The sequence below is a fragment of the Phascolarctos cinereus genome, unplaced genomic scaffold, assembly GCF_003287225.1.
Source record: "Phascolarctos cinereus isolate Bilbo 61053 unplaced genomic scaffold, phaCin_HiC Scaffold_2;HRSCAF=192, whole genome shotgun sequence".
Taxonomy (NCBI): Eukaryota; Metazoa; Chordata; class Mammalia; order Diprotodontia; family Phascolarctidae; genus Phascolarctos; species Phascolarctos cinereus.
The window spans coordinates 6,439,714-6,466,555 of NW_027555625.1; the positions used below are offsets into that span (position 1 = coordinate 6,439,714).

Here is a 26,842-nt window from a genome sequence, read left to right on the forward strand (position 1 = left end):
GGACACCTCTTTGCACTGAGCAAGAATGGGCAGGAGGGTGCACGCAGTCCCCCAGCCCTGTAACTCCTACCCAGTTTGAGAGGAAAAGGGCCGGGGCCCAAGGCACACAGGCCAAACAAACAAAACAAAAAGGCAGAGCTAGTCTCCAGCTGGGGCCTCTGCTTTCTGGCCTTGGGTTCGAGTCTCAGATTCTTTGCCCTCTCACGTTTCCCTTCTCCAATCTGGGCCTCAGTTTCCCCATAGGTAAAGTGAGGGGAGAGGGTAGGTGGTGAGCTTTCCTTCAGCCTCCCAGCGGCTCAGGCCTAGCCCATGCCCTGCTCTGGTCTGCCCGGGTGGGCGGACCTCGGCTGGGGGAGGGAGGAGGGACGGAGGCGGGCTGGGCGGAGGCGGAGGCGGAGCTCCAGGGAGGTGCTGCTCGTGAGCAGCCAGAGCAGCCGCAGCTGCGGGCGGGCAGGCTTGGGGAGAGGCGGGCGGCGGCGGCGGCGGCGGCGGCGGCGGCGGTGGCGGTGGCGGTGGCGTCTCGGACTCCGGCTCCCGGTGAGTGCGCGCGGCTGCGGCTCGGAGCTCGGGGCTCGGGGCTGGGGTTGGGGGCTCAGCGCGCAGCGTCGTCCGCAGGGGGTCCAGGCTCCCAGGGCTCCAACCTTCTCTTGCTCTGGCCGGGGCGCTGGACGAACTTGACCCTCTCCCTCCCTCCGTCTCTGCCCCTTGCCCATGCCCGCCCGGGAGGCCCTCAGTCCCCGTGCCCTGCCCTGCCCAGGGCTGGGCAGCTGCCTCCAGTCCCCTCCCCGTACCCCTACTTCCTCTCGTGCTCCCGAAGATGTCCCATCCCCCTCTAGAAAGAGAGCAGAGGCCCCCAGCCCCAAGGTGAGCAGCTCCTCCTCCTTCTGCAGAGCATCTCTGGATCCTCAGCCTGGCCACAAATGGGTGGTGGGTCCCAGCGCGCCACACCCGCCCCCATACACACACACCTGTCCTCTCCCTCTCCAGCCACCTGCCCACTCCTGGCCTCCCCTGCTCGGGTAGATCAGACCCCCGCCCCTCCGCCCTTTGCTTGTTATCCTAGGATCTTGAGATCAGAGGATTTGGATCTGAAAGCGAGCTTAGAGATCCCTTGGTTCCAAGCCTCTCCCTCATTTTGACAGAAGAGGAATCCGAGGCGCGGCCCCTGTAGCCACAGCTCAAGGCCCTTCGCAGCCTCCGAAGTGCCCAGAGCTTCATGAAAGAGATGCCCCAGGCCGACTGGGCTGGGGCCCCTTGACTCATGTAGGGCTGGGGGATGCCGCCGGTTTCGGGGAGGGCTGCCGGTGTCTTTCTTTGTATCCCCAGCCCTCAGCCTCGAGCCCGGGGCGGCCTCGGTGGGAGCGAATCTAGTGCTTGTTCGTTGATTCATTAGAATAGAAACTGAACCGGGCGGGAGTCAGGACACCTGGCTTCTGGTCCTGACTATTAGCTGTCTTTGATCGAGTCGCTCTTTCTGGGTGTCAGTTTCCCCGTATGTAAAATGAAAGGGTTGGGCTGAATGGTCCCTCCGAGTGCTGCCATTCTAAGATGTGTGTGTTGCCGGGGGGGGGGGGGGGTTATCCTTCCCCGTGTCCTCTTAGGACGGGACTGTCACTGGCCCTCTGGACTCTCTCAGGGGGTCCGGGGCTGGCTTTAATATCCCTGCTTTTAGGGATCTGGGCCAGTGACATGTGCAGTCCCCCTCCCCCTTTAGTCCATTTCACCCTCTCTCATTTCCCTTCCGGAAACTTTCTATGCTTTATTTACAGTTCCCCTTTCTGGCATCAGCCGAGTGTGGGACTCTTTCCCCAAAGTGCTGGGAGGGATCCCAGAGCAGGCTCGGGGCCCTCTAGGGCAGGACCTGGTCCTTTCGTGGTGGACCACGCCCCCACCCCGGCCTTTGGGATCCATGGGCTTTGAGCCCTCTGATCCCCTCTGTGGCTGGCAGGTTTTGTCATTGGGGAGGGCAGCCGCCAGCCGGGGCTGTTTTCCCGCATGTTTCTCAGTGCCTGGTGTTGCTATAGCGACCACTTTGCTCGCTCAGCTCTCCTGACTCTTCCGGGAGCCCGTTTTTTATTGGTCTGTTGTCCTGTCCTTTATGGCTCTAATTTCTCCTTTCTGCCTCCCTGGGAGATAAACAGTCACAGACAGGGTACTGGGCTGGGCTGGGCTGAGCAGAAGGATGAGGACGCAAGGCTAGCCAGCAGGCTGAGAGCTTAGCACGTCTGCCAGGGGCAGCCTGGCAGGATGGGCATCTGGGATCCTCCTCTGCCTCTCTCAGATGCCCCCGGTTTGGGGACGATGGGTAGGTAGGCTGGTGGCTGAGCCCAGAGGAGGGGGCAGCAGTTCCCCTAGTCCTAGGCCTGGGGTGGAAGGGGGCAGGACTTGCCCACTGGCCACACCCCAAACCCATGGGTCCTGTGAGTTTCTCAGCCAGGGTTTCCCAAACAGAGCCCCTCTCAGAGCTGGCAGTTACAAGAATGTGACAGCTGACAGTAAAAAGGGCTGGGACTTGTGCAATCCTGTGAGCCCTGGACACCACCAAGCAGCCAGCCGGTCAGTGGTCAAGAGTGAGAGAGAGGGAGAGCTGCCTGTGACTTCCTGTTTGTGCTGCTCACTAGTAGTTTGCTGGAACATGCCCTTCAGGGAGTCCATGCAACCGGATGCTTCAGGGAAGATGTGGACAGGACCCCAGTCTATCCAGGGACAGCAGAGAGGTTCAGAGGGAGTCAGCACTTTCATTGTGCTCTCCACAATGGACAGTGCCGCCTCACCTAAAAGAAAAGAAAACCAAACAAAAACAAGAAAAAACAAGCCAGAATTGATGAGTGCCATCTACGTTCTAGAAGAGAAAACAGCAAAGAAATTACTTTATCAAGGATCGCAGCCAGTGGGGATCACCAGGTTGTTGCAGCATGTTTTGGGTGGTGACATCTTCAGTCTGGGAGACTCCCAATGAGGAACACAAATCAGTCAGAAGCTCTTCTGTGTCTTAGCTTTGGAAGCTCTCCTGGGTGTCGAGTGTAAAGGGTTCCCCAGCTAGACTGTGTCTGCAATAGGGTTGGGCGCTGGGCTGTGCCAAAGCCCAAGGTCCTCTCCTTCCCCACTCCTCATCGCCTCTGCTCACAGTGCTAGCTTACTAGATGTTCTGGGCTGTGAAGTTCACAATGTGCTCTGTAGTGAGTGACCAGCATGCGAGACTTGGGGGCAGGGTGACATGGGTTCAAATTCCCCCTCAGACACGAGGAGCTCATTGACCAGAACCAAAAAGGAGTCATTCATTATTCCAAGTTAAATCATTTATCCTCATCAGTTTTCTCATGATAAGAGTTCTTTCTTCATGGGGATGGCATGAGGCTTAAATACAATGAGGTCTTCAAAGAGCTTTGCAAAGTATGGGGTTGTGCGTTGTTTTTATTATTACTTAGAGGAGCCATATTTGATCTCATTTGAGCCCCACCACCTCTCAGTAGTAAAACACTTCTTATTTCTGGCGGTTGTGCTGGTGACAGTGTGTGTCTCTTCCCTTAGCCCCCAGCTGAAGCATGGTGGCTGGAATCCAGAGAAGGTGGCATGCTTTCTTGGCTGCAATGACCCCAGGCCCATGGCAGTCTACAGGTCTTCCTCACCTGGGACTTGCCCACTGGACATGCTCCCGGTCTCTTGGTTCTGATGGCAACTTCACAGCCACCAGCCACCTCCTGCACTCTCTGCCAGACTTCCAAGGTCCATCTTTGCTTCATCCCCATAAGGCCCAGGGAAGAAAGGATGGAGCTCTAACATAGCTTCCTACCACCACCTGATGTAGGGAGAACCAGCCTGCTGAGTTCTGGAGAGTGGCTGGGACTTTCCCAAAGGTACCTTCTAGGTCCAGAAAGTCTGGTCTTATGAGGATGCTTCCATCTGCTCTTTAAGGAGGGGTCCCAGTGACTCTCTACCTGAGCTATGCTGCCTGGCCTCAGGACCCTTCATAACCACAGCAGCAGGCCCTCCGGGCTAATTCTGGCCCAATGGATCATTGGATAGCCATGTGAAGGAGCTCTCTGCTCTTTGCTCTGGGGCGGGGAGGGGGGGGACTGCATATGCTCATGGTTATATGATTGCATGGTAGACGGTCTGTGGTGTCTCCCAGTGGTCTGGAACTGGGCCAACGCTGGATTTGTCTCTGAGCAAGAGGGGGAGGAGCTGGGCAAGCATGCTGCCATGGGAGAGCTGCTTTCTAGGAAGTCCTATCAGACCCTAGGCCCACTGCCTGTGGAGGAGGGGCAGGCGACCTCACCTGGGTCCTGTTACATTGAGCAGTGGGTGTTCCTTTTCCATAAAGGAAAGTACCGCATTATATCTAGAGAGGAAAGGGATCTTAGAGGCCAACCTCTAAGACTAGGAAACTGGGGCACAGAGAGGTTTAAGATCTGCCCAGAGCCACACAGCTAGTAAGTATCTGAGGCAGGATTTCTGATTCTACGGCCAATGCCTTTGCCACTGTTCCTTGCTCTGGTCCAACCCATTGCTGGGCTGGCCACTGGTAAACTTTTAAGCTGCAGCAGACCAGGAAAACCATGTCCTAAAGTACAGATGGGCTGTGATCCTGTGAGGAGCGGGAGGAGCCATTCTAGCAAAAATCACAGAATCTGGAAATAATGAAAGGAACACAAAAGTGCTAGCGTCCCAGACTGAAGGACCTCAAATGATTCTTATGGAGAATATGGAGAGGTGAGGGCTGGCTGAGATCAAAGACCAGTACCTAATGATGCAGGACAGCTCTAATGCAGGTCTCCAGTGGAGTGCCTCAGGGATCTGTGCATGCCTCTAGGTAGCTTAATTTTTATCAGTGCCATGTGTATCCAATTTGCAGATGGCACAAGCCTGGGAGGGATGGCTAGCCCACTAGTTGACAGGCTTGAATATCGGCTGAAATGGAATAAGATGAAATTCAACAGGTATAAACAAGGTCTTATACTGGGCTACAAAAAATCCAAGTCCATTAGCACAAGATGGAGAAGACACAGTAAGACAGCAGTCTGTCTGAGAAAGAGCAGATGGTTTCAGTGGGCTCTGAGCTCAAAAAAGAATATGACCTTTGAGGTGGGAAACAAAAAAAGCCAATACATTCTAGGGCTGTGACCTCAAGAGCTAGAACATTGTGGGGAATTGAATTGGATGAAATGTAGTAAGGCTATGTTTTTAAAGCCTTACCCCTGGGTTCAAGAAACTGGCAAGACATGGGAGGACACCTGTGGTTAGACAGCTTTGTATGAAAAAGAGCTGGGGGTTTTAGTGGACCACAAACTCAGTGGGAGTCAGCAGTCTGATGTGAGTCAGGAAATCTAAGTGGATCTTGTGCTCCCAGGAAGGGGGAGGTGAGAGTCCCACTGGACTCACTCAGTCCTGGATGCCAGAGTCTGGGAAGGACATTGATGAGCTGGGAGCTGCCGAGGGGCCCTCCAGGAGGGGGAAGGGTCTGGAGTCCACGTCCTGCAGGGATGCTTGCTGCTTTGCCCAGAGGCAGCCAACATGTTGTCCTTCCTCCTCACCCCAAAGCCACAGCTGGGATGCTACCCACAACCCTGAAGTCCGTAAGCTTCCAGCCCACCTCCAGCTTGTCATTGCCCTATAAATAGACTGCTCGGTGTTCGTAATGCTCTGCCTGCATCCAGCCCGATCATTGGATTCCTTCCTCCTGTCTTCTGCACGGTAACTGTGCCTGCCTCGAATCCCAGCCCTGGGCTGCAGCCCACGTCAGCAGCTCCTCTGGCTACGATTCTCCTGACCCAGAATAGCTCAGTTCCCTGCCATTGCTTACTGGATCAAGGGGATGTTAGCATGTGGATGAGAAGTAAACATTTAGAAGCTTGATTAGGAAGGCTCCCTCCCATCAGGGAAGGCAGGAGGGTGCTCCAAACACCTAGCAATTTTCTTCAGGGTGGGGCACAGGGAAAGAAGGGCAGATGATGGGGGGGCGGTGTCATAGATAGTCTGAGCCACCACCAAAAAACCAAATGCAGGTTTTTGTCATTTCCCTGGGAGGCATCTGGGTTTAGAGGAAAGACCATCAGGCTTGTAAGCAGAAGAACGGGAGGCCAACAGCCCCTTGCCACCTCTGTGGCTCTGGACAAGTCTCTTCTCTCTGGGCCTCAGTTTCCTTTTCTGTAAAATTAGGGGGCTGAACTTGATAGACACTAAGGTCTCTTGCAGCTCTGAAGCCTCTGCTCCTCCAAGCTCAGGCAGCTTGGAGGCTGGGGAGGAAGGGGCTTGGAGGTGGAAGTCCACCTCCCACCCTGTCACCTCCATGTACCTTTGGTAAGATTTCTGTCAGGCTAGTGCAAAACGAACAAACCAATAAAAACTTTCTTTCTTTGTTAAATGAGGTCACTGACCTCATTTTCCTTGGCTGCCTCCTCCATCTGTGACTTTTGGTTTAGAGTTGGGGAGGTCTGGTTCTGAATCCCAACGCAGACACTTACTAGCTCCATTAACTTGAGTGCTCAGTGCCTCAGTTTCCTAATCTGTAAAATGAGGATGAGAGAAACCATAATAAAGTTGTTAAATCTAGCTTCAGCATCATAAAGACCCTTAACCCTGAGCAAGTCACTAAACCTTTGTGAGCCTCAGTTTCCTCGTCTGTAAAATAAATGAGAAGCAGGGTAGTGGAGTTAATAGATAATAGCCTCAAAAGTCAGACCCATGCTCAAGGTCCGCCTCTGATACATGCCTGTTGTTTGACACAGGGCGAGTCAGAAGCTTTTGATGCTCCCAGCAGCCCTAAGACTGAGCAGAAGAGAAGGTACATGAGTAGAAGGGGAATGGATAGAATGTTGCCGTGGAGTCAGGAAGACTCGAGTTCCAGTCTAAAGTCAGACATTTACTGGCTGTGGAACCTGTCACTTCACCCCTGCCTGCCTCAGTTTCCTCATCTGTAAATGGGGATAGTAGCACCTACCTCCTAGCATTATTGGAAAGGTATGAGATAACATATGTACCACGCTTCATGAACCTGAAATTGCTATAAAATGCTGTCTTCACCATCACCTTCTGTAGAATCAGAGGTCTGGTAAAAGAAAATGTATACAGCAGGAGCACATCCTTTGCAGGATGGTTAGTGGATTGTACTACAAACCTTGATGTGTTACGTAGTTGTCAGTTATTTTCATTATCACTTGCAGTATTAGTGTTACTGTGCTGTGAATTGGATGGACTGAGCTGGAGGGTTTGATGGAAAAGATTGTAGATTTTGCATCAGAGGATCTGGGTTTGAATCCTGTCTCTCCTATTTATTAGCTGTATGATGTCAGACAAGTCACTTGCCCTCTTCGGGACTCAGTTTCTTTCTTTGAAAAATTCAAGTGTAGGTCTGGCTCAGGAATGGGGAAACCTGTGGCCCTCTAGGTCCTCGAGTATAGTCCTTTGACTGAAACAAATCTTTGTTCTGTGAAGTCTGGGTTCAGTCAAAGAGCTGCGCTTGAGGGCCTAGAAGGCCACATGTGGCCTCGAGGCTACAGGTTCCCCACTCCTGGTCTAGGTGATCTCTCGGGGTCCTTCAGTCTTTCATTCAGTAACCCTGTGAAGACTGAGAGGCCCATGTGGCAGGCGGGGGGTGGTTGCAGGGAGAGCCAGGAGCAGACAGAGAGGTAATTCATGCTCCCAGCTGCCAGTATGTGTCTTTTGACATGGGGAAGAAATTTCCTGGCATGGTCACCCTTGCCCCACTATGAGCTGGTTTTTGAACCCGTATAAAGCAGAGATTTCCAAATATAATAACACCTTTAAAAAAAATCTCACTTTGGAGTACTACAACCTGTTGCCAGGTCCCAGGACAGATCAGCAGACCAAATGCCAGGCAGAGTTAGGTCTGAGTTCAAATGCTGACTCTACAAGTAAATAGCTGTGTGACCTGAAGAGAGTCCTTTTACTTTTCCAGGCCTCAGTTTCCTCTTTGGTAAGATAAGACGCTTGGACTCAGAGTATGCCTGAGGAGCCTTGCCAGCTTTGCCATCTGGTGACTCCCTGATTCTAGGACAGTTAAGAGGGTGGTCAGCATCCTAGCCTGGCCAGTGTTGGTTCTTAATGGCCTGCAGAGAGCCAGCCTATTTATTTAATGACTTCATAGTTCAGTAAATCCAGTGAAATTGCATAAGAAATGGAGAATGTCAGAGCTAAGGAGGCCTTAGAGACAGATCATCTTAGGAAACCCTGTTTTTTTTTTAAATTAAGATTTTATTGATACCTTTGGGTCATCCTCCCTTCTCCTCCCTTCTCCCTCCTTTTTCCTCTCTCCTTCATCCTCCCTCCTTCCTTCCACTATGACTCTTTTCTTGTAACTAAGCAAAACCGTTACTCAAAACCAGGAAGACAGAGACTGTCCAGTAGCTATGCTGCGTCCTGTGCCCATAGCCCCCCACCTCTCCAAGGAAAGAAAGAACATACATTTCCTTGTTTTCAGGGCCAAGAATGACTGTTATTATGGTTAACCCAGGCCCTTCAATCAATGAACAAGTATTTATGAGGCTCCTCCTCTGTGCCAGCACCATGCTATGTTCTAGCTATGCACAGAGACAAAAGTGGATCATTTTGCATCCCCAAGGAGATCACATTCTCCAGTAAGATGCTATACAACATACAAGATAAGTGCAAAGTCTTGGAGAAGGCACTGTACCTCGAGTCACAGCTGGGTGTGGAAGGTGGCATGGAGCCAAAGTGCGAGGGTCTGTCCTAGGAGGGGGTGCATTCCTGGCGTGTGCTGGAAACGGGCTAGCCAAAGGTACAGAGAGAAGCCAGTTTGATTGGGCTGCAGAGTACATGTAGTAGAGTCCTAGAGGATATGTCTGGAAGGGCAGAGTGGATTCAGATTGTGGAAGGTTCTAGATGCCAAATAGGAGAGTTGATAGTAGAGCTGGAGGTAACTGGGAGCCATTGGAATTGACTGAGCCGGGAGTGACACAGTCAGACCTATGTTTGGAGAATATCATGTTAGTAGTGTTAACCCAAAATGGCTACTCCATAAGACAGGGAAAGTAACTTGATTTATTGATGGTATAAGTTGGCTTCAGGGCAGCAGCAGCTGGGTGGAGAGTGGAGTGGAGGGAGACCTGTGACAGGGATGAGATGATTGCAGTGGTCCAGCCCAGAGGTGACGTTGGATGGAGAGAAGTGATTTCTCAGCCGAAGTTATACGACTGCTTAGCCAGGGGATCACAGGCCAGGACCCAGCTCTCCAGATTCTTTTTCATGCATGGAAGCGTGCTGCCTTCACTCTGCGGGCACATGCCCTCCGCTGAACTGAGAATCCTGGGTCAGCAGAGTTCATCTCACGCTCGAGCCTTCTATGTTCTGAGGCCCTTCCCAGCTCCAGTGTTCACTGTGCTGTGGTCTGAGGGCTGTCCCAGCTCTGCCATTGAGTCAGGCCCAGCCAAAATTCTCCAAAGAGGGGAGAGTCCATGAATAATCTCATAATCTCAACCACAACTTTAGTTAGATGCAAACACCAAACCTGAGGGTCACTGGGCTCTGTCAAGCCGAACAGCTTTGTGATCAAGGTCAGAGTGAGAGCCTTTAGAAAAGACCCTTGCTTCAAAGGGAGGCATTGGGTGAGGGAAGGGAGACCTGCCTGCCTTCTGGGCCCAAACAGACAGCTTGGAAGGGGATGAGGAGGATGAGAAGTGAATAGGGAGAGGGCCATCTCCATCTTTGCAGGGAGGAGGATGGGGGGAGAGCTTCCCTGACCACACATGCAGGATGTCTGCTCTGCCTTGCATCCATGGACCAGGAGGCAACACGGCCTAGTGGATGGAGAGCTGGGTGGGCAAGATGTGGCTTCAAGTCCCACCACGGACACATCTCTAACCCTTAAGTGCTCTGGACGCCTCTCCAAGACCAAGCTGCAGAGTGGCTACAGACCTACATTGGTAGAGGGAGTGAGCTAGACAGGAGGTATCGGCTCAGTGTCAAGTTGTCTTCAGGACAGAGTGTTGCACTTCGAGTGGGGAAGACCTACGTTCCAGTCCTACCTCAGACTCTTCCTAGCTGTGTGCCCCTGGCAAAGTCATGCCACCGATGCCTGCCTCAGTTTCCGCACCTATAAAACAAAGATCATGATAGCACCTGCCTCCAAGGGTTCTCGGGAGGATTAAATGAGGTATCTGTGATAGGCTTAGTAAACCATCAGGTGAGGTGTAAATATAAGCTGGTAGAGTGGTACAGTGGATAATACTCTGGACCTGGAGTCAGGAAGATCTGGGTTCGAATTCTGACTTTATATATATGGGATACCTCGGGAAAGTCGCCCCTACTCTGGGGTTTTACTCATCTTCACATTCACTCAGCTTACTCATCTGTAATAATAGCTAATGTTTGCATCATAATAATGATTATAATGATCTGGATCCAGTCATGTGGACTCTTGGTGAGGAGTCCAGAGCCTGGCCTCTGCCCCCTCCCAGGTCAGTAGTGCCAGGTCCAGAGGCAGCTCAGCCCCATGAGAAGGGGCTCTGCAGGGCATTCTGTGGCTACAAGAGTGAGTGTCTCCCTCAGGGTCACCCCCAGAGTTTTCTTTTCTCCTCCTCGCACATCAGAGGATGAAACCAAAGAGGGTGATTCATGAGTCTCAGCTGTCTGCTCTCAGACCCCAGCTGTGATGGGGCCCCACCCTGCTCCGACTCCCATAACTCACTGGCTTTATTGAGGCAGGCTTTGGTGGGGGTAGCCCAGAGCCATCCATCCTCCGCTGGCCCTGGGAATTGTCTGTAGATGGGCTTTTATAAAGAGCTTTATGCCCTAAAACTTGTGAGGTCGTGTGCATGTGTGTGTGTGTATGTGTATGTGTGTGTGTGCATGCATGTGTATTTGTACATTATTAGCCTTATTTTATGGATGAGAAAACCAAGGCTCCAAAAATGAATTGGCTACAGTGAGTCTACCAAAGGTCTGCAGTGAGTCAGTCGCAGAGCTAGGATGAAAGCATTGGATCATTGACTGAGAGCGGGAAAGGGCTCAGAAGTCATCTATTCTGCTGCCTTCATTTTACGTATGAGGTAACTGAGGCCTGGAGAAGGAAGTGATGTCCAGGTTCATATAGGAAGTCAATAGCAGGGCCAGACTTTGAGCTCATACCTTTGAACTCAAAATCTGCTCTCCCATCCACCTTCCTGCCCTAAATCTGTGGAGGGATCAGAATTCAGGGCCCTTCCAAGTCATCTCCGTGATGTGTTACATGGCACTGCCTCTCCTCCTCATCCAGAAGGGCATCGGGATGCATTTAACCCACCAAGCCTTGAAGGACAATGTGGGGGCCATCAGGGGGTGGAAAAACAAATCAATCAACTAAGAGCACCTACTAAGTGCCCACTGAGCACCTACTAAGTGACTTGCTGAAGCCATCTCTCCTCTCAAGGAGTCTCATGAGCACTACCTGCTGGGGCATCTCCCTAATCCCAGGTGGTTCACACATCTACAACCCATACCAGGCGCTCTCACTCACACCTGGGGCAGGGGGAGCAGGGCAAGTATTCTCTCCATCTTACAAATGCATCCTGGGAGGGGGAGGAGGCCAGCTGGATTTGGAGTCAGAAACATCAAGATTGATTTCTCACTCGGCTATTTCCAAACTGTGTGTCGTTGCTGGGCCACGGCTTCCTTATTTGTACTAATATCTGACATTAAAGAGCATACTCATCATCTCCTGTGACCCTCCTTCCAGACTTGGTGTGGTCTGTCCTCATTACTCTTCTACAGATGAGGAAACTGAGATTCATAGGAGTTCAGTGGCTGGTCCAAGGTCTATCAATTTGTCAGAGCAAGGGACTATACCCCAGTGTCAGGGCTCCAAGTCATGATTTCATGTTCCCTGGCTGACACTCACACTCAGCTGGTGTCTCATTTCAGTCTCTGAAAGTCCAGGAATCTCCGTGTCTGCCCTGAAGGACCTCAGAGGTCCTCGGGTCTGGCTCTCCCTCCCATGACCTCTGGAGAAGGACAGCCACTCCAGGACATCAGAGCAGGATTTGGGATCCCCTCACCACATCTGGCCCACCAAGGCTGGGGAGAGCAGAGACCTGCCAAGTGAGCGGGAGGGGCCAGTGGGAGACTCCAGCCCCTGGCTGTGTGCTGCTGGAGGGCTTTCTTTTCTTTTCTATTCTTCCCTTCCCTTCCCTTCCCTTCCCTTCCCTTGCTCTCTCTCTTTCTCTCTTCCTCTTTCTTGCTCTCTCTCTCTTTCTCTTTCTCTCTCTTTTCTTTCTCTCTTGCTCTCTCTTTCTCTCTCTCTTTCCCTCTCTCTTTCTCTCTTTCTCTTTCTTTCTTTCTTTCTCACTTTCTTTCTTTCTCTCTCTTTCTCTCTCTTTCTCTCTTTCTCTCTCTTTCTCTCTCTCTCTTTCTCTCTTTCTCTCTCTCTCTCTTTCTCTCTCTCTCTTTCTCTCTCTCTCTTTCTCTCTTTCTCTCTCTCTTTCTCTCTTTCTTTCTCTCTTTCTCTCTTTTTCTCTCTTTCTCTCTTTCTCTCTCTCTCTCTCACTCTCTCTCTCTTTCTCTCTTTCTTTCTTTCTTTCTTTCTCTCTCTCTCTCTCACTCTCTCTCTTTCTTTCTTTCTTTCTTTCTTTCTTTCTTTCTTTCTTTCTTTCTTTCTTTCTTTCTTTCTTTCTTTCTTTCTTTCTTCTTTCTTCTTTCTTTCTTTCTTTCTTTCTTTCTTTCTTTCTTTCTTTCTTTCTTTCTTTCTTTCTTTCTTTCTTTCTTTCTTTCTTTCATCTTGGAGTTATATGCATTCAGCAAGTTGGGCTGAAGCATTGACAGATGCTTCCAAGTCCAGAACCAGGCTTTCCCCTGCTCACTCCCTGCTTTCCTTCAATGACACTGAGCATTGTCGTAGAAACAAAGGCAGTTTTGAAAGCTGCAGGGCCAGAGGAAGTATCCCTTTGGGGGCTGGGGGTGGGGATTTCTCCACTTCATTTCTGCAGGAGCCGAGGAGCACGTGACAGAAACCACTTGTGTGAGGTGCCCAATTGGTCTGCTCTGGGCTGGGCCTTTCTGTGCACCCACGTGGTGGAGGGTCTGGGAGCCACTGAGGGCAGCTCCGGCTTTTCTGTGCCCCGATGAAGGGGTTTCATCGTGCACGGGTCAAGGTGTGTGAGGCTACCAAGTGCATTGGAGAGAGCCCCGACTTGGGGTTGGAGGGTATAGGCTCAACCCCCCACCTGGCCACCAGATTTGGTGTCTGAGGGCCTGGATTCAAGCGCTGACAATTCTGCTTGCTGTCTTTGTCACCTTGGGTGAGTCACTGGACCTCCCTGGTCCTCATCTTCCTCATCTGTGAAAACATCAGGTTTGACTAGATGGCTGCAGCAGGTCTCTTTTATTGCCAGGTCTATAATCCTGCCAAATAACCTTGGACATGTCACTTTTTGCTATCTGGGCCTCAGTTTCCTCGTCTGTAAAATGATCAGGTTGGGCTAGGTGGCCCTGAAGCAGATCCCTTTCCTCTCAAAACCTTGTGATTCTGGGGTGGGGGTCTTAGCCTTCTTCAGACCCCTCTGGCAGTCTGGCAAAGCCTATGGACCCCTTCTCGAAAAATGTTTTTGAAATATATGACAAAATTCATAGGATTACAAAGGAAAATGGATTGAATATATATATATATACATATATGTATATATATGTATATATATACATATATATTTCAATCTATTTTATGTCCTTTGTAATATATTACACACACACACACACACACACACACACACACACACACACACACACAGGCACATAAAAGCCCAGGAGCTCTAGGTTAAGAACCCCTGAACTGGGTGACAAGTTAACCGCACCTGGTGATTAACTAACTGTTGCTAGGGTTTGTTGGGGGGTGAGAGAGATGGGGTATCAGAGCTGGAGGGGACCTCTGAGGTTGGCTATAACAAGCACAATAATTACCCACATTTTCATTAGATCTGGGGTCAAGGAATGTCCTCCTAATGCAATCCCAGTGCTGAATTCAGTAGGTGGCACACAGTAGGCTCTTAAATGCTGATTTATTGACATAGCACATTAAAGCTTGAAAAAAAGGTTTGTTTGTGTTTCATAACAAGCCTATGAGGGAGTTATTATGGATATTATTATCCTCATTTTACAGATGGGGGAATTGAGGCTGGGAGGTGATGGCACTTCATGTCAGAGTCAGGATTTGAACCTGGCTGCATGCCTAGCACTCTCTCCACTATTCCAGGGATTCCTAGAATCCCTACTTTGCTTTGACGCTCCTTCCACCAAATTCCACCTCAATGCTGAGCTGCCGGGCATCCTGCGTGTCAGGAAGTCATTTTGATTTGTCCAGGCTCCCAAAGCCAGGATGTGCCAGAAGCAGGATTCTCACCCAAATCCTCCTGACCCCCCTCCCTTTCCCATCTTATCTATTATTAATATGATCTCTAATCAAAGTAATCACTTCCTAACTCAGTAGGCCTCACCTGTCCCCCCATCCCGACCCACAGCACACAGCTGCTCAGGCCAGAGCCCTGTGAAAGCCCCACCTGAGCTCCTTCCTCCGTGATTCCCCTACTCCCTTCATCACCTCCTCCATCCTGGGATTCTGTTCCTTGTCCCCCACTGACCACTCCCTCATGCTCACCTCCCTCCCCTCTGGGCTCCACCTGCCCCTCTGGCAGTCCTTCTCCACAGGTATCAAACTCCCTTTCATCCTGAGCCCTCTCCTCATTCTTCTTAGACCCCCGAGACGTGATGGATGACCCAGCCTCCGGGCCACCCTTTCCCTCATTCTTTGGGTTCCCTGGTCGTGGTGGTTGAGCTGGAATACTCCATGTTCCCATTGCAGCTTCTGGGCTCCCTTGCTCCATCACCTCCCCTCCTTCCAGCTTCATTCTCTCCATACTTCTTAGCATCAAGATTCTGGTGCTATTGCCTGTGAAGCCCCTGGACACTGGCCTGTGTCCCTCAGTGCGATTGGCTGTGGCTCTGTCTTTCTAAGGCACTTCCCCATGCATATTGATATCCCTGCACTCCCTCAGAGAACCCATACCCCAACAAGACCTCCTCCATCCCACCTCGGCTACCCATAGCGGTGGCTACCCTTTTGATCTTCCCATCACCCCCAAACGCACCACCCATGAGCTCGTGAACTCTGAAATGCCTCTACCTGATGGCAGTCTCTTGTCACGCCACCTTTCTCTCTACCTTGCACCCCCTAATCCTCACTGTGGCCTCTGATCCCTCCACCCTCAGCCCTGTCCTGGGCCATCATCTCACCTCTAATTCCCACCTTCCACATTTCCCTCTCTCAGCCCCTTGGGGCACCAGTTCAACGCTGCCCACTTCTATCCTCTGCAGTCCCCTGCCAAGCCTAGCCTTGGGTCACCCTGACCATCTGATGCCTTCACTCCCATACACGTGCTGCTGATGGGGCTGGAGGGAAGCCATGATGAAGCTGTTGGCAGTTCTGTTCTAGGTGTGAGGAGCACCGCCTCATCTGGGTCCTTACCAGGGCAGGATAATCCTTGGCACTGTCATCACCGGCCGATCCAGGGCCTGGAAGTCTCATCTGGATTCCCTCATCTCCTGCCTCGAGTCCCAGCTAACACCCTCCTTCTACAAGAAGATCCTGATGATCCACTTTACTGCCAGAGCCTTCCCTCTGAGATATCCCCAAGCTATTTCATCTCTGTCTTGTTTGCTGGTCACCCCCATTAGACTGGAGACTCCCTGAGGGCAGGAACTGCTTTTGCCTTTCTTTGTCTCCCCAGTGTTTAGCACCATACCTGGCATATAGTAGATGCTTATTCATGGCTTGATGATTTGACTTTCTTCTTGTGCATAGAGTCCTGCACTGTGGGTTGGTAGAGAGGTTCCCTGCCCTCATGGGCTTACAGTCTAGTTGGGAGATGACTCACACAGAGAAAAAAAATAGGCGGGGTAACAGGATCACAGACCTAAATTTAGTTCTAGGAGCCTCAGAGATCATCAGATCCAACCCCTCATTTTATAGATAAGGAAACTGAGTCCTTCTGGCTTTGCCAAAGTTGTGCAGTAGCTGAGACAAGATTTGAACCCAGGGCTCTGACAGACCATGCTGAGTGCCTTAGCGAGATAGTGAACCCAGGGCTCTGACATATGAGATGCAAATCTGTACAATCTTGGGGTTAGAAAGGCCTGAAGGTGGGGGGAGCATTTGAAGGATGAATAGAATTTCCACCAACAGTTTTTGATTTTCTTTGTATTTCTGGCATTGACCCCAGTGTCTGACATAGACTAAAGGCTTAACTACTTGACTTGTCAAAAAAGGCTTCTGCTTAAGAGGGGAGCTGGTGACCTCTCAAAGCCCTCTGACCCCTTGAGAGGTCACCTGCTGGCCCTTTTCTGTTGAGCTCTCTTCTCCGCCCTGATACTGCAAAGCTCAGCTGGAATGTGGTGGCCTTTCCTCCTCGTCTGTCCTCTCCTGTGTCTTCCCCTCCTCCCTCTCTTCCTCAGTAATTTATTTCTGTCCTGATGCCAAAGTTTTCCAGATGCTGAGGGGGTTGGGGGGCTTCTCTGCCCTGGAGAGGCTGCACTCCTCTGAAGAGGTCCACAAAGGCACAGATGCCCCAGAGGCCTTTGGCCTCTTCTTGCTCCAAGTCTGCAGAGCCTGAATGAAAAGGCCCAGCTCCTAGCAGACTGGCCCTGGGCCGTCCCAGAATCCCAGAACGTCCAACTAAGAAGGACTCCCAGAGGGGGCCACTCTGCCCTCAGCCTCTGCCTGAGAGCCTCCAGTGAGGGGAAACCCTCTCCCCAGCCAGGCAGCCCAGCCCACTTGGGGGCAGCCCTCATGAGGAAGACTTTCCTCTTTATAGTCTCCACCCCTTGCTCCTGTCCTCTAGGCCCAAACAAGATGGCAGTTCTCATGCCTTCCTGAGTCTTCTGTTCTGTAGGTAATCAGGCCCAGTTCCTTCCATCAGGGTTCACACATTACAGACATAAACCCCTACCCCACCCTGGCTTCTGCCCTCTGGACATTTTCCCACTTAGCAGAGCTTTTCCTAAATTGATGGGCCTAGTACTGAGTACCAGTGGTCTGAGCAGGGCCCAGGACAGAGGAACAATTATGTCCTTGTGCCTAGAAGCTCTGCCTCGATGAACGTCGCCCATGATCCTTGGCCGCTGTATCCTGCTGTAGCCTCGTACTGCCTGGGGGAATTTCCTTCCTCATCATTCCAGCCTGTGTCCCCATGGAACAGGGGCTCGTGGATTCCTGAGATTTAGGTATGGGAGGACCCTCAGAGGCCATCAAGATCTGGCCTTCATCGAGCCCCAAAGGGGTCTGCGCATAAATTTCAGAGGGTCTGTGAACTTCAGTGGGGGGAAACTACATCTTTATATCAATAGAATTGGTTTCCTTTGTAATCATGTGTTTTATGCATTTGACAACCTTTTGGGTGTCCCTGGGCTACGGAAAAGGTTAAAAGCCCCTAGCATTTGGCCCAGGGTCCCCAGGGCGCAGGCCGCAGACATGGGAGTTGGATCCAGACCCTCTGTCTCCCAATACAGTGTTGTGTTTGGGATGGGGGCGGGGTGGCCTTCCCCAGCCCACCCCCACTGGGCCACCCACTGGGGCTTAATTCTAACGTGGATGTAACCCCTCTCTGTGTCTCTGTCTCCTCCTCTATCTCTCCCTCCTTTGTCTTGTTCAGTTTTGTCCCACGTAACATGCAGGAGCTGAGCCAGACAAGGCCCCTCCTAAACCAGCCATTCTCGCTTCTACCATCCCAATCCCCTCCTAGCTCCCACACTCTGTTCTAAAGTCCCTCTTTGCTCTGCTGTTCTCTGTTCTAGGTTCTAAGCCCTCTTCCAGCTCTGACGTTCGGTGTTCTGTGTTCTAACATAGAAGCTAGAGTGCCCCCCAATCCTGGCATGTTCTAAGGTCCCTTCCAACTCGTAGAGTCTCTGTTTTGGATTCTAATGTCCCTGCCAACTCTGACATTACATGTTCTAAGGTCCCTCCCACCATGGTCATTCCATGTTCTAGGCTCCATTTCAGTTTTAAAATTCTACAATCTTATTTTGTTTCTCTTGGCAAACACTGCATCCCTCCTTGTATTTGATCTTTCAGCGTTGATTTTCAGGACTTTAGACCAGCGCCGAGGTACTTGGAGTCAAAAATAGATTTGAAAACCACTCCTAATATATGTGTGTGCTTAAGAAACCAAGTTGCCAACCGAACAAAAAGCCTTTCATGTCCTCCAGCAGCTGAGGTTTCAGGACGCCCACCTGCCTCCCTCTCGGTCACACTACTTCACAGGAAGTCAAAGCGGTGGCCCGAGGCAGTGTTTGTGGTCCTGCTCGCCTCCGGGGCCTCAGCAGGCTGCAAGCCCCAAGCCTGGTGGAGAGAGAGTCACGTCTGAAGCTGGTGCCGGGAGGGAGCCCGCACTTGGGGGTCTGGGGAGGAAGCCTTCGGGGTCCGGGCTGCCAGGCAGCTTACCAAGGCAATCCTGGGTAGCAGGGCACCGGGTGCCAGGGCCCATCGGCACAACTGCTGAACTTGAGGAATTAGTGGGGAGTCACACTGCTGTGGGGCACCTTCGAAATTCCTCCAGGGCCCTGGAAAAAGGAGAAGCAAAAGCTGCTGCCCGTTCTGGTCCATGTTTCAGCTGACTCACCAAGCCCCAGTCAAAAAGAGGTTTCAGTTTTTAAAAGGAAAGTGAAAGGCCAGGATAGGAAATAAGGAACACACACACACGCGCGCACACACACACACACACACACACACACACAGCTATACGCACAGACACACACACATGCACACAGACACACATGCACACAGACATAGACATACACACACACATGTACACAGACATGCACATGCACAGATACATACATATGCACAGACACATACACATATATATGCATATACACATACATGCACAAACACACACATGGCATTGAGCTAGGACAGGAGCCTTGCAGGAGGAGAAACCTGACCAGCAGTTACTGGGGACACAATGACCCCCATTGTCCCAATCTGTGTGGCTTGTCCAGACTTAACTGGGGGAACTTCTCTTGGGGAAGAGGCCCCTGGGCACAGGCCCCACTTGAACTAGGCCACTGGTTGCCCAGAATCTGAATTTCCTGACAAAATTTCTGTCCTTGGGCATCACTGGCCACAGCCATGCTTCCTGGCCTGGTGTGGGCACTCCATTCCTAAGTTGCTCAGAAGAGTGGAGAGTGCCCTGGGCTGGGGGCCAGGTGCCCTGCTGCAAACTTGCTGGGGCCATCTCTGTGCCCGGCAGCTAAGGGCCTTCCCCTCTCTGGGCTTCAGGAAATGGAAGAACAATGCCCCCCCCAAAAAACTTTGCTATTCTGTATCCTAAGTTCTGTCTCAGCTCTGACATTCTGTTCCCAGGTCCCTCCTAACCTTGATATTTGATGGTTTTCTGATTTGGCCTGCCACTCCTTGGGTGTCCTGATGATGCAAAGGGTGTTTACGCTAGGTAGAGACAAAAAGGAAAACCCTTTTTCCCCAGAGCACTGATAATAGGAGTGTGCAAGGATGCCCAGGCCAGGGAAGAGCATTTGAGGAGAAAGGGGCTCTGTCCAGCAAGGGTCTGCTCTTGGAATTGGGGGACTTTGGGGGTTCCCAGCCACTTGGGACCTCATCCTAAATATCAGAGGCTATAGAAATGGGCCCCAAAAATCTTGTGAGGCTTTTAGGCAGGGCATAAGGAGCACCGGTCTGGGAGCCTGGCTACCTGGGCTCCAATCCTGGCTCCTTCACTTACTGGCTTTGGGCTTGGCTCTTTCTCAGTTTCAGTTCCTCTCATGTATAATGGGGCTAATAGCCCATGGGTTACCTATTCACTAGGGGGCATAATACCATGAGAAGCAGCCTGACATAATGTAAAAGATCTAGGTGGATGGATGGATGGATAGATGGATGGATGGATGGAGAGATACCTAGATGTAAAAGTAGATAGGTTAGATAGATAGATGGCTGGGTAGATAGAAAAATGGATGGATGGGTAAGTCGGTGGATAGATAGATGGATGGATAGATAGATAGATAGATAGATAGATAGATAGATAGATAATTTATATGTAGTTTACTATGTGTTGAGCCCTGTGATAAGCACCAAAAAGACATCCTCTCCCCTCAAGGAGCTTACATTCTAAGACAGCACACAAAGAAGGGTTGGGAAGGAGACGGCTAAGTGTTGTGTGGTGCTGGCATAAACTAGAGATGGCTGGGGAGACCATGGGGACCAAGCTCTCGGTAGCTGAAGTGAAGGCTCACCTGTTAGAGCTGGGTGACCCAGGGCCTGGGCTCAGACTGAACTGTGGTGAGGAGGGGGTGATGGGTAGTGTATACGGAGCACAGTGAGGAGATGTCTGGCCAGTAAGTGGCACCAGCCTCAGCTCTGGCATGCACTACCTATGTGACCTCGGACAAACCATTTAACTCCCTTGGGCCTCAGTTTCATCATCTGTAAAATCCAATGGTTGGACCAGACAGCCTAGAGGTCTTTTCTCAATCTAGACCCATGAAAAATCTAATTCCACTTCTAGCAGATCTGTGAAGTGGAGACAGGGACAACTTATGTCAAGAGTTATCACTCTTCACAATTTCTGAGTGGTGGCTGATACTGAAGAAAGCATGATTTGTGTGACAGCCTTTGGAAATGGCAGGAGTGTTGTGGTGTCCTGATCATCCAGCCTTACAGGAAATAATTTTATCTCATTTGTCAATGCTCTCTCAGATCTGGAACCCCAGGGATGCCCCAGTGACTCTTGGCAACCTCAGTCAGAAGATCACTGGGTGCTGGAAGGGGCCTCAGAGCTCCTCTGCTCCTGCCTCTATTTTACAGAGGATTATGCCAAGGCCCAAAGAGGAACAGGTCCCTGACCAAGGTCACATAGATAAGAGTCCAGTGCCCTTGACTTTCATGGCACCTCTCTCTTCACAAGAGCTCCCAGCCCAAACTGATCTCCCTACCTTCATGCCTCCTTTGGGAAGTCAAAATAGCCAAGCAGGATTCCCCTGGATTTAGCAGTTAGAAGGTAGGAGGTACAGAGAGGTCACAAAACTTGCCCGTGGTCACACAAGTGTGGCGGGGCTGAGAATAGAAGGGGCCGCCATCTTGAAGTCTGGAATGTTAAGTCTACAGCTGGGACCACACCATGGCTGGGTCTTACAAAAACCCAGAAGTCAGCCAATGGACTCCATGCTTCTCTTGTCTGTTAGGGGAAATAATGGGAGAAGGACATGAAGATGTCAAGAAACTGATTTTTTTTGTGGGGCAATACCCTCCTTTGAGGCGGATCACAACCTATTTTGCCTTATGGAGTTAAAGGGTTGCCTGAGCCTTGGAAGGGAAACTACTTGTGCAGGGTCATACAACCAGTAAGTGTCAGAGGTGGGATCTGAACCCTACTCTTCCTGACTCCAGGTACAGGCCCCCTCCCCCCACACTAAGTTGTATTGTTTCTCTAGAAGGAGTTGGGAGGAGTGGATGGCGTGAGAATGAGTCCTCCTAGAGCAAGGCCCAGGCCCAGCTCCCCATTCAACTGCACAGAAAGTCTTTGCCTAAAGAAATGGGGCGGGGGGTCCAACCCTTAGGGCCAGGCCTACATCAGGTTTCCTCTCATGACAAGTGCTAGGCCCAGGGAAGTGGCCTGCCCCACAGCCTCCAGTTTCCGTTAGTCATGGCCTGGCCTTTTTTGAGGTCTCTCAAATGATAGAAAGGATGGTGGATTTGTCATCAGAAGAGCTGGCTTCAATGCTTCACTTTGTTACTTCCTAGCTGCATGTCCTTGGACAAGTCACTTTTCTCTCTAGTACTCACTTCCTTTTTGTGGTACCCATATATCAGTAATGACCCTTTTCCCCTAGAGGTGTGAGGAGAGTTGTGTCAGCTTTAATGCACTATGGACATTTCAGGAGCAGTAGAAGGTAACCTCCTGTCATCCTCAGTCCACCCAAAAGTTCTTTTTTTTTTTTCCGAAAAGGACTCAGTGGGCCGTTAGTAGCAGGGCAGTCCAAACAGTCTGTGACCTGCGGTGGGAGGCCTGGCTTTAGATCTTGGCCCCAGCACTTCACTAGCCAAGTAGACTTCACTCTTCTGGGGCCTATTTCCTGCTTGGTCAGATAAGGCAATAGTCCTTGCCTCCCCAGGTGTGTTCCCGGGCTGCTGTCTGTGAATAATAGTAATAGTAGTGATACCTTATGTGCCTGAAAGGATTTGGAAGGGTTCAAAGCACTATCCGTACGTGACTCGGCAGCCCACGTCTCATGGCGGCCCGTGAGATCGGGGCTTGGGGTCGGGATTCTCCATGTGGCAGACAAGGACACCAAGGTGTGCCATGGCCACCCAGCCCACAGAGGTCAGAGATGGGCCTGAACCCAGGGCTTCTTGTCTCCCAGCCCAGCCTCCGATGAGCCCAGGGTGGCAGGCAGCCTCTGACGGTACCAGCGTGAGCATGGGAGCCGCCATCTTGCTTTCATCTTTGTACGGCATGAAGCACACAGCGGGTGCTTCATAAGTGCTTGTCGGTTTCTGATCCATGCTCAAAAGAGCCACCTCAGTCAAGGCCATGTGATGGGACAGAGACGCAGACTGTGGCATTGTTTGTGGTCAGTCACTCTTAGTATCCTTGGTGCCAAGCCCAGACTTGGGCACTCAGCACGTGCTCGTGAAATGCTTTTGCATCCCTTCATCCCTTCGCTGGAGCCTGGGGAGTTTACTTGGCACTGCCCTTAAAGGAAGCTCCCCCCCCCGCCCCAGGATCAGCTGCCTCCTTCCCCCTTCCCCAGCTTGCTCCACTTCTGTTGGCTTTCACCCTGGTGATAAAGCCCAGGCCTGGGCCCAGGGGTGCCTGAGGCCAGCTCCGGCAGTCTTTGTAAAGGCAGCCAGCCTTCTTTCCCCTCACTCCATGGTGAGGCCCCCCGCCCCAGGTTAGATCACTGCTGAGGTCCCTCCAGCTCCGAGTTCCTGCCCCTTCCTGTCGGGGTCTCCCTGGAGAACCATCCTCCCTCTTCTGAGCTTCCTCCTCGCTAAGCTGGGGAGCAGAGCCACTGTGGTTCACATCCCCTAGGAGGCTGTGAGGAAGGCACTTATCTAACAGTCAGTAGAAGTGGAGGGAGGAAGGGGTGATCTTTGACCCCTCTCTCCGAAGCTGCCTCCCATGTTCCTGAGCTTCTCCCAAGCCTCTGGCAACCCACACCAAGACTGCTGGGAAGGTCTGGGGTGTGCACCCACCTTTATCTGACCAGTCATCTCAGATCTCTTCCCCTAGACTTTGCTCTGCCTCAACGTACCAGACTGAGGAATGGCCACAGAGAGCTGGAGCCCAGGGCAGGGCAGCTTCAAAGCTTTCTCAGATGTGGCATTTCTGTACCACACCCTGATCGGCACCAGGGCAGGATTAGGGCTTTTACAAATGAGGATGGAGGCTCAGAGGGACTCCCCCAAAGCCACCCAGGGACTGGACTTAAATCTGCCTCCTTCCTCCCCTCCCTTCTGCCTGCCACAGGTTACCCCCAGGTTCCATCTGGGCCTTGCACTGGGGCAGCAGGTACTCGAGGGTTACTGTGACCTTCTCCTTAATGCCAAAGTGTCTCACTTCTCAGCCTCCCCACAGCCCTGGGAGGTAGACAAAACACAGGTTGTCTATCACCCCATTTTGTGGGTGAGGAAACCGAGACCCAGAGGGCACATGGCCTGCCTACTCACACAGCCTATAAGTGTTCCCCCCAAACCCAAACTGTGTGACTCCTTTTTCAGAGTGGGGTGAGTGGGGGCCTGCAATCACAAATTAGAGTGGGGAATTGCAAGCAGAAAAAATAAAAAGATCACAATACTAACAGGAATTCTTAATCAGAGGTCTATGGACTTTTAAAAAATTAATAATTATATTTAATATAATTAATTGCTTTTGTAGTCATATATTTCACTTTATGACTTTTTTGACTTCTTTTTTAAAAAAATAAATGCTATTCTATCTTTCCAATTACATATAAAGACAATTTTTAACATTCCTTTAAAAATTTTTTGAGTTCCAAATTTTTCTCCCTCCCTCCTCTTTCCCCTCTCTAAAATAGTAAGAATTTGATATAGGCTATGTATGTACAATCATGTAAAATATTTCTATATTAGTTGTGTTGGGGAAGAAGAAAGAACAAAAGGGAAAAAACATGAAAAAAATAAAGTGAAAATAGTATTTTTCAATCTGCATTCAGACTCCATGAGTTTTTTCTATGGAAGTCGATAGAATTTTCTATCATGAGCCCTTCGGAATTTTTTTAGATCATGATATTACTGAGAAAAACTGAGTCAATCATAGCTGATCATTGTACAATGTTGCTGTTACTATGTACAGTGTTCTCCTGGTTCTGCTCATTTCACTTTGTGTCAGTTCATGTAGGTCTTCACAGGTTTTTCTGAAATCTGCCTGGTTATCATTTCTTATTGCACAATATTCCATTACAGTCATATACAACCACTTGTTCAACTGTTCCCCAACTGATGGGCATCTCCTCAATTTCCATTTTTTTTCCAACACAAAAGAGCCGTTGTGAATATTTTTGTACACATGGGTCCTTTTCCCATTTGTTTGATCTCTTTGGGATATAGACCTAATAGTGCTATTGCTGGGTCAAAGGGTATGCACAGCATTGTAGCCTTTTGGGCATAGTTCCAAATTGCTCTCCAGAATGGTTGGATCAGTTCACAACTCCACCAACAATGCATTAGTGTTCCAATTTTCCCACATTTCCTCCAACATAAATCATTTTCCTTTTCTGTCATATTAGCCAATCTGATAGGTGTGAAGTGGAACCTCAGAGTTGTTTTAAATTGTATTTCTCTGATTTAGAGAATTTTTTTATATGAGTATAGATAGCTTTGATTTTTTCATGTGAAACTGTTCATATTCTTTGACCATTTATCAATAAGGGAATGACTTGCATTCTTATAAATTTGACTCAGTTCTCCGTGTATTTGAGAAACGAGGCCTTTATCAGAGACACTGGCTGTAAAGATTGTTTCCCAGCTTTCTGCTTCCCTTGTTATCTTGGTTGCATTGATTTTGTTTATGCAAAAATCTTTTTAATTTAATGTAATCAAAATTATCCATCTTACATCTTGCAATGTTCTCTGTCTCTCATTTGCTCAGAAATTCTTCCCTTCTCCATAGATCTGACAGGTAAACTTTTCCTTGCTCTCCTAATTTGCATATGCTATTACCCTTTATGTCTAAATCATGTACCCATGTTGACCCTATCTTGGTATACAGTGTAAGCTATTGGTCTGTACCTGTTTCTGCCATACTGTTTTCCAGTTTCCCCAGCAATTTTCATCAGATAGTGAGTTCTTTGTGTCTTTGGGGTCTTGGGTTTATCAAACACTAGGTTACTATGAATCTTATGTACCTAACCCATTCCACCAATCCACCCTCTATTTCTTAGCCACTACTAGACAGTTTTAATGATTACTGCTTGGTAATATAGTTTGAGATCCGGTGTTCCTAGGCCGTCTTCCTTTGCATTGTTTTTCACCTAATGCATTTAAAAACACTTCTGGGAAGGGCTTCATATCCCTCACCAGACTGTCGACAGGGGTCCAGGACACTCCTCAAGGGCTAAGAATTCCTGCCTGACAGCACCAGAGGGGCCTGAAGCTCATCCTATAGTTGGCTTGGTTTTGAGGACTGGAGTCAGGAAGCCTTATATTCAAGTCCTTCCTCAGATACCTCCTCCCTGGGTGCACTTTAACTTCTATGTGTCTTGGTTACTTCATCTGTAATATTGAGGAATCTGAAGGCCCAAGAGGGAAGGTCATTCTCCCAATGTCCCAGAAAGTGTAACCACGTTACATCCAGATAACCTCCCATCCCCCACCTCCATTATGGTGCCATGCTTCTGCTCATCTTTGTGTGCCTCAGCTTCCTGATATAGGATCTCAGAATCTTAGAGCTCATTCAGTTCTTCCCCCTCAATTAGCAGCAGACAGCCCCCAGTCCCAGAGAGGAGAAGGGACTTGCCCACATTGAACCCCCCAGGTCTTTTGACTCTAGATTTGGTGACCTCGCCACAAGCTACCTTTTCTCCATTTTTATCTTTTTCACGTGAGGATCTTAGTGGCTCAGCATCAGAAGGACCAGCAGTAGTCCTCCATGTGAGCTGACCCTGCAATCATAGTCCCGAGTGCAAATCCCAGCTCTGTTATTCAGAATGTGTGGGACCTTGGGAATGGACTTCCTCCTGCCCACAGTTTCCTCCCCTGAGAAGGTGGGCATTGGGCTACCTGGCCTTGAGGCCCCTTCTGTCTGGAGCCCTGGGATCCTCTGAGCTAATCTAGCCAGCTCCTTTCCCAAGTGAGCCAACTGAGGCCAGGGAGGTCAGGGGGTGGTGCCACATTCCCTGACTCTGAATCCACCATGTTCCAGAAGAACGGGAATTTGCCTTCGGACACTGGGTCTGAATCCCAGCTCGTGCTGGGCTGTCCATGTCAACCTGAGGCAGTGGTTCCTCCCCAGGCCTCAGTTTCCTTATCTGCGCAGCCATCTGACTCGGGGACCTCTAAACTGCCTGCTGGATTTAGAGCCACATGTTTGAGGACGGCACCTGCCTCAGTGAGGCTGCTTGTCCCATGGCTGAGGGAATGGGGGCTCCAGACATCAGCTCATAGCACCCCCATTCTTTAGCGTGGTCCTCTAGACATCAGCTCACAGCACCCCATTCTGGGGGCTGGGGCTCTAGACATCAGCTCACAGAACCCCATTCTGGGGGCTGGGGCTCCAGACATCAGCTCACAGAACCCCATTCTGGGGGCTGGGGCTCCAGACATCAGCTCACAGCACCCCATTCTGGGGGCTGGGACTCTAGACATCAGCTC

At 50.5% G+C, this 26,842-nt stretch overlaps 1 protein-coding gene across 3 annotated transcripts in view; it reads left to right on the forward strand.

Annotated features, from left to right (window-relative positions):
• Positions 1-460: 460 nt before the first annotated feature.
• The window catches only part of CYRIA (CYFIP related Rac1 interactor A), a 99,369-nt gene continuing 72,987 nt past the window's right edge, over positions 461-26,842 (forward strand). For all 3 annotated transcript variants that reach the window (XR_013484412.1, XM_078149223.1, XM_020967432.2), the window contains exon 1: positions 461-537. The gene's annotated coding sequence lies outside the window, so the exon portion shown is untranslated. The remainder of the gene's footprint in view (positions 538-26,842) is intronic.